A 7879-nucleotide genomic window follows, 5' to 3' on the forward strand; every position below is an offset into this window, starting at 1 on the left:
AAATTCACATTGTAGCACACTGAATGAGCCGAAATTCACCTTGTAGCACACTGAATGAGCCGAAATTAACATGATAGCACACGGAATGATCCAAAACTCACATTGTAGCACACACTGAATAAGGCCAAAATAAAATTGTAGCACACTAAATGATCCAAAATTCACCTTTTAGCACAGTGAATGCTGCAAAATGCACATTATAGCACGCTGTATGAGACAAAATAATGCAGACCGAGTGAGCTGAAAATCACATTATAGCACACTGAATGAGCTGAAAATCACATTATAGCACACTGAATGAGCTGAAAATCACATTATAGCACACTGAATGAGCTGAAAATCACATTATAGCACACCGAATGAGCCGAAATTCACATGATAGCACACAGAATGAGCCGACATTCCCATTATAGCACACAGAATGAGGCGAAATTCACATTGTAGCACACCGAATGAGCCGAAATTAACATGATAGCACACAGAATGATCCTAAATTAACATGATAGCACACGGAATGATCCAAAACTCACATTGTAGCACACACTGAATAAGGCAAAAAAAAAAAAAATAGTGCAGCACAGTAAATGATCCTAAATCCACCTTTTAGCATAGCACACACCTCCTCCGTAGAGACCTGGCCGGGTCCCGTCGCGGTATTCGGAACGGTTGGAGAGCTGTGCAGCGCGCCAAGGAACGGAGACAGAGAGAGCGTCCTGACGTGCGTACAGGGAGGAGGGGGCGTGCTCACAACAGAGGCCACTGTATGCGCGTCAGGACGCTCCTCTCTCTCCTCCTCCGCCGCCGCGCTGCACCGCTCTACAACCCCTTCCCAATACCGCGGGACCCGGCCTCCATCCCGCTGCCGGTAAATCTAGGGGGGGCGTTCGCCCTGATCGCCCCCCGCTAAATCCGCCCCTGGTGTGTACGTGGGGACAATGCTGCATATGAACATAGACAAATACAGTGGCTAAGCACTTAAAATAACGGACACATAGTATGTGTGTCCAAACTCCTAATGATCGTTTCGCATAAGCTTAACCCAATTTCCGGGTTAGGGAGAGTTATATCCCCAGTGTCCTTCTCTCATTGGTCATAAGTTTTGATTGACACTCCAAGTCACCAAGCACCACTTTTTTATCAAAAATAATTAGAGAGTTTATGCTTTTATCCAAATTGCTATTCAAGATGGAATCATATGGGATTGTCTGGCATTCCGGGGTATTATAATAGATTTTAATTGGCATATTGGATCACCTAGTTATCATTTATGTTCAAAAGTGTAAATGTTTATATTCACATGTCACAACTGAGGGCCTGAGCTGACGGGAGGCAGCCTCAGTTGTAGGGGCTGAGATGTACCGGAACCTGGGAGGTTGTATCAGACCCCTGGACATGTAAGTAACATGATGAATAACTGCCCGAAGGCGTGACCACGACAACTTGAATAAAAGTTAATGATGTTTATTTATGACAACTCCGCAACACAGCAGCAGTAAAAGGAAACATAAAAGTCAACAGAGGATAAATACAATTCCTGGGTACTACAGGGTGGCAAGGGCCACAGGCACTGGTAGTGTGAGATAGTTCTTATAATCTTCTAGTTGGAAAGTCCTTACCAGGCCTGACTGTAGCAATGGAGAGAACCCAGGATCGTACCAGCTGGTGTTCCAGGAAAAGCTGGGCTGCTGAAGATAAAACGGCTGCTGTGGATACTGGCTGGAACCAGACTGTTGTTGGTACGGAGTGGATACTGGCTGGAACCAGTTAAATAATAAACGAACTTGGGAGCGATGAAATAATAATGAAGTTTGGAGTTTGAGAGCGGTGAAATAATAATGCCGGTGATAAATGACAAACTGCAGAAAAGGGGTACCGGCACTTTAAGGAGAGCTGACCTCTGCTGGAAGCTGGATGCTGAAAGCAGGTAGATCTGTAGCTGGAAGCTGGTGAATCCAAATGGATCGGAGAGTCAGGCTACACCGCAGATGGAATGCTGGTGCGGGTCTCTGTAGTGGAAGGATTGACACAGGAGCTGGAACCTGGAAGACAATCACAGGAGAGAGACAAACTGGAACTAGGTTTGACAACCAAAGCACTGACGCCTTCCTTGCTCAGGCACAGCTTACTTATACCTGCAGCAAGGAAGGGGTTGGCTAGGCAATTATGCAAATCAACAATACAGACAGCAGATTGGTGGAAATGATCAGATGACAAAATCCAAGATGGCTGCGCCCATGCAGACACTTGGATGGAAGTTTGGTTTGTAATCCATGTGAGAATTGAAGCAGCAATGGCGGCGCCGGCCACAGGAGACAGGAGACGCCAGACTGATGAGTGCACATCCAAACCACGCGGGCACAGCGGAGGCCGCGGCTGACGTAATCGCCACTCTGACACTTTGCATGCAGAAACTCAGGGACGGCGGCGGAGGCCGCGGGAGACGCCATGCCAGATGTAATATGGCGTTTACTGTGACCGCGTCTCAGAGAGACAGGAGAGGATGCAGGAATGTAAACATCAGGATAACAGATGGGATCCGGTCCTGGAGCGCTGAGCCAGCCTTAGGAGGCATCTGATGGGTAAGAAATGGCGTCCAGATACCCGGATCGTGACAGCACCCCCCCCTTTAGGAGTGGCCCCAGGACACTTCTTTGGCTTTTGAGGAAACTTGGAATGGAATCTCCGGACCAAGGCAGGAGCATGGACATCAGAAGCATTGGTCCATTAACGTTCCTCAGGGCCGTAACCCTTCCAGTCAATAAGATACTGTAGTTGACCGTAACGGTGACGTGAGTCCAGGATCTTGGCCACTTCGTACTCAACGCCTCGTTGAGTTTGGACTTTCGGAGTTGGAGGAAGTGAGGAATGAAACCGATTCAAGATCAGCGGTTTCAACAGGGAAACATGGAATGTCCTGGGTATTTTTAAGAAGGGAGGCAACTGGAGTCTGTAAGCAACAGGGTTGATGACTTGTTCAATTTTAAAAGGACCAATGTAGCGAGGTGCAAACTTCATACTGGGAACTCTTAACCTCAAATTCTTCGTGGATAACCATACCCGATCACCCACCTTGAGAGCAGGAACTGCTCGACGCTTCTTATCCGCAAACTTCTTGTACCTGAACGATGCCTTGAGCAGAGCTGATCGTACGCTCTTCCAGATATTGGCAAACTGATGCAAGGTGATATCCACTGCGGGAACAGAAGTTGCTGGAAGCGGTTGGAACTCAGGGACTTTAGGGTGGAATCCAAAGTTAGTGAAGAATGGTGTTGAAGCAGATGAAGAATGATACTGGTTGTTATGACAGAACTCGGCCCAGGGAAGTAATTGAACCCAGTCATCTTGAGAGGAGGACACATAGATGCGGAGGAAGGCCTCCAAGTCCTGATTCACCCTCTCAGTTTGACCATTGGTCTGAGGATGGTAAGCCGTGGAAAACTTTAGCTTGACTTGGAGGACTTGACATAAACTTCGCCAGAATTTGGCTGTGAATTGAACTCCTCGATCAGAGATAATTTCTTCAGGAAGACCGTGGAGTCGGAAGATCTCTTGTATGAATACTTGAGCCAACTTGGAAGCTGACGGAAGACCGGTGAGAGGAATGAAGTGTGCCATCTTGGTGAACCGGTCAACTACCACCCAGATGGTATTGAACTTGTTGCACATGGGTAAGTCTGTAATGAAATCCATCGACAAATGGGTCCATGGTCGACGGGGAGCGGATAGTGGAACCAGTTGCCCCGCAGGCGACTGGCGGGATACCTTATGTTGGGCACACTTTGGGCAAGATGCAATAAACTCCAAGACGTCCTTTTTCAGAGTTGGCCACCAATAGGACCTAGAGATAAACTCCAGGGTTTTTTGGATACCTGTATGTCTGGAAAAACGGGAAGCATGAGCCCAATGCATGAGCTTCTTCCTTAGCATCGGCTTCACAAAACTTTTCCCTGATGGGGGCGTAGAGTCCATCCCTACCGTGGAGAATGCCAACGGATTTATAATAGGATGCTTGTCTGAAGACTCCGACTCATTTTCTTGCTCCCATGAGCGGGAAAGGGCATCGGCCTTGCGATTCTGAGAGCCCGGACAGAACTGGAGTTTAAAGTCGAACCTGGAAAAGAAAAGTGCCCATCTGGCCTGACGAGGATTGAGACATTGTGCGCCTTTCAGATATAAAAGGTTCTTGTGGTCTGTAAGTATGGTGATTGAATGAGAAGCTCCCTCCAACAGATATCTCCACTCCTCTAGAGCGAGCTTGATGGCTAGCAACTCCTGGTCGCCAATGGCATAGTTGCGCTCCGCTGGGGAGAACTTCCGGGAGAAGAAACTGCAAGGATGTAAATGGCCATCTTTAGCCCTTTGAGATAACACCGCTCCTACTCCAACGGAGGAGGCATCCACCTCTAAGATGAAAGGAGAGTCGATGTCAGGCTGTTTCAGAACAGGCGCAGAGATGAACCTTTGCTTTAAAAGATGAAAGGCTTGCATGGCTTCTTCAGACCACTTGGACGGGTTAGCACCCTTCTTAGTGAAAGCAGTAATAGGCGCCACAATGGTGGAAAAGTCTCGTATAAACTTTCGGTAATAATTGGCGAACCCTATGAACCTCTGGACCCCTTTGAGGGTTAAGGGTACCGGACAATTCTGGATTGCTTGTAGTTTCTCAGGATCCATCTCTAGTCCGGAACCGGACACAATGTACCCTAGAAACGGAATGGACTTGACTTCAAAGACGCATTTCTCTAATTTGCAATAGAGATGATTGACACGGAGACGGGACAGAACCTCTTTTACCCAAAAACGATGTTCCTCTAAATCGTTGGCAAAAATGAGGATATCATCTAGATAGACTACGACATGACGGTATAGAATGTCTCTGAAGATCTCATTGACAAAATGCTGGAAGACAGCTGGAGCATTGCTCAATCCGAAGGGCATGACGAGGTACTCATAATGTCCGTCACGGGTGTTAAAGGCGGTCTTCCACTCGTCACCCTCACGGATCCGGATGAGATTGTATGCACCTCTCAAGTCCAGCTTTGTAAAGATGGTAGCTCCGCTAACTCTGTCAAATAGCTCAGTAATCAGGGGTAAAGGATAGCGGTTCTTGATGGTAATGTCGTTCAAACCTCTGTAGTCGATGCACGGCCGCAGACCACCATCTTTCTTCTTTACAAAAAAGAAGCCTGCGCCGGCTGGAGAAGAAGAAGGTCGAATGAACCCCTTTGCTAGGTTCTCTTTAATGTATTCCTCCATAGAATGCGTCTCAGGCAGAGACAACGGATACGTTCGGCCTCGAGGTGGAACCTTCCCTGGAACGAGATCAATCGGGCAGTCCCATTCTCTATGAGGAGGAAGGATATCAGCAGAAGCTTTACTGAACACATCCGTGAAATCTTGATATGGAGGAGGTGGAACATCAGACGACCTGGGGGAGGAAGAACAGACAGGCAAAACTTTAAACAAACATGTCTCAGCACAGGAGGAACCCCATGCCAGGATTTGCGTAGTCGTCCAATCAATTGTAGGATTGTGAAGACGGAGCCATGGAAGGCCCAGGACCACAGGATGTGTGGCTCTTGGAATCACTAAAAAAGAAATAAGTTCGGAATGAAGAACTCCCACTCTCAGACGAACTGGTAGAGTCCTTAAAGAAATAACTGCATCAAAAATTTTGCTGCCATCCACGGCAGTTAAGGAAATGGACGAAGGAAGTCTCTCGGTGGGTAGGGACCACCGTTTAACATAGGCTTCAGTAATAAAGTTCCCAGCTGCTCCGGAATCAAGGAGGGCAATGACGTTCCGATAACGTTGAGCAACTTGAAGCGAGACTGGGAGATTACAATCTTGAAGAGATGGAGAGGAGATCATTACTCCTAGCCGGCCCTCTCCTTGGCAAGCTAGGATTTGGAGTCCCGGACGTTTGGGACAGGCATTAATGGTGTGAGACGGAGCTGCACAATAAAGACAGAGAGACTCGGAGAGACGTCTTTGGCGCTCAGCAGGAGTTAAACGGGAACGGCCAATTTGCATGGGCTCATCTTTAGTTGGTGACAGTTGGCGAGGAGGAGGAGCAGAAGATTTTGGAGCAGATGATCTTCCACGCTCAGTTGCTCTCTCTCTGAAACGTAAATCAACTTTCGTGCAGAGTGAGATTAGCTCATCCAACTTAGAGGGCAAGTCTCTGGTAGCTAACTCATCTTTAATACGCTCAGATAAGCCATGCCAGAATGCAGCATACAGGGCCTCGTCGTTCCATGCCAGTTCGGATGCCAGGATCTGGAACTGTATAAGATATTGTCCTACAGTACGTGATCCCTGGCGTAAACGGAGAATCTCAGACGAAGCTGAAGTTACCCGGCCTGGCTCGTCGAAGATGCGCCTGAATGTTGACACGAATGCAGTGTAGGAAGATAGCAGGGTGTCGGACCTCTCCCATAACGGTGATGCCCAATCAAGGGCTGAGCCACTGAGAAGAGAGATAATGTAGGCAATTTTTGTACGGTCACTGGGGAAATTGCCAGGTGTAGCTCAAACTGAATCTCACACTGGTTGAGAAATCCCCTGCAGAATCTTGGAGATCCGTCAAATTTTGCTGGCGTTGGAAGATGAAGACGTGGAGCAGAAATGGGTAAGGTGGGTGGGGTTATAGCTGGAGTCACTGTGGTTGACGCACCGGACGCGCCTGATCCACGGAGGGTTGTCTGAATCCCATCCAGCCGAGTAGAGAGATCCTGGAGACAGCGGATGATGTGGCCCTGTGCAGCCTCCTGATGTTCAAGTCGGGCTGCCAGTTCTTGCATCGGCCTGGCCGCTTGATCCTGGTCTCCGGCTGGATTCATTTGTTCAGTGCTTACTGTCACAACTGAGGGCCTGAGCTGACGGGAGGCAGCCTCAGTTGTAGGGGCTGAGATGTACCGGAACCTGGGAGGTTGTATCAGACCCCTGGACATGTAAGTAACATGATGAATAACTGCCCGAAGGCGTGACCACGACAACTTGAATAAAAGTCAATGATGTTTATTTATGACAACTCCGCAACACAGCAGCAGTAAAAGGAAACATAAAAGTCAACAGAGGATAAATACAATTCCTGGGTACTACAGGGTGGCAAGGGCCACAGGCACTGGTAGTGTGAGATAGTTCTTATAATCTTCTAGTTGGAAAGTCCTTACCAGGCCTGACTGTAGCAATGGAGAGAACCCAGGATCGTACCAGCTGGTGTTCCAGGAAAAGCTGGGCTGCTGAAGATAAAACGGCTGCTGTGGATACTGGCTGGAACCAGACTGTTGTTGGTACGGAGTGGATACTGGCTGGAACCAGTTAAATAATAAACGAACTTGGGAGCGATGAAATAATAATGAAGTTTGGAGTTTGAGAGCGGTGAAATAATAATGCCGGTGATAAATGACAAACTGCAGAAAAGGGGTACCGGCACTTTAAGGAGAGCTGACCTCTGCTGGAAGCTGGATGCTGAAAGCAGGTAGATCTGTAGCTGGAAGCTGGTGAATCCAAATGGATCGGAGAGTCAGGCTACACCGCAGATGGAATGCTGGTGCGGGTCTCTGTAGTGGAAGGATTGACACAGGAGCTGGAACCTGGAAGACAATCACAGGAGAGAGACAAACTGGAACTAGGTTTGACAACCAAAGCACTGACGCCTTCCTTGCTGAGGCACAGCTTACTTATACCTGCAGCAAGGAAGGGGTTGGCTAGGCAATTATGCAAATCAACAATACAGACAGCAGATTGGTGGAAATGATCAGATGACAAAATCCAAGATGGCTGCGCCCATGCAGACACTTGGATGGAAGTTTGGTTTGTAATCCATGTGAGAATTGAAGCAGCAATGGCGGCGCCGGCCACAGGAGACGCCAGA

The sequence above is a fragment of the Pseudophryne corroboree genome, chromosome 6, assembly GCF_028390025.1.
Source record: "Pseudophryne corroboree isolate aPseCor3 chromosome 6, aPseCor3.hap2, whole genome shotgun sequence".
In the NCBI taxonomy this organism is placed as follows: Eukaryota; Metazoa; Chordata; class Amphibia; order Anura; family Myobatrachidae; genus Pseudophryne; species Pseudophryne corroboree.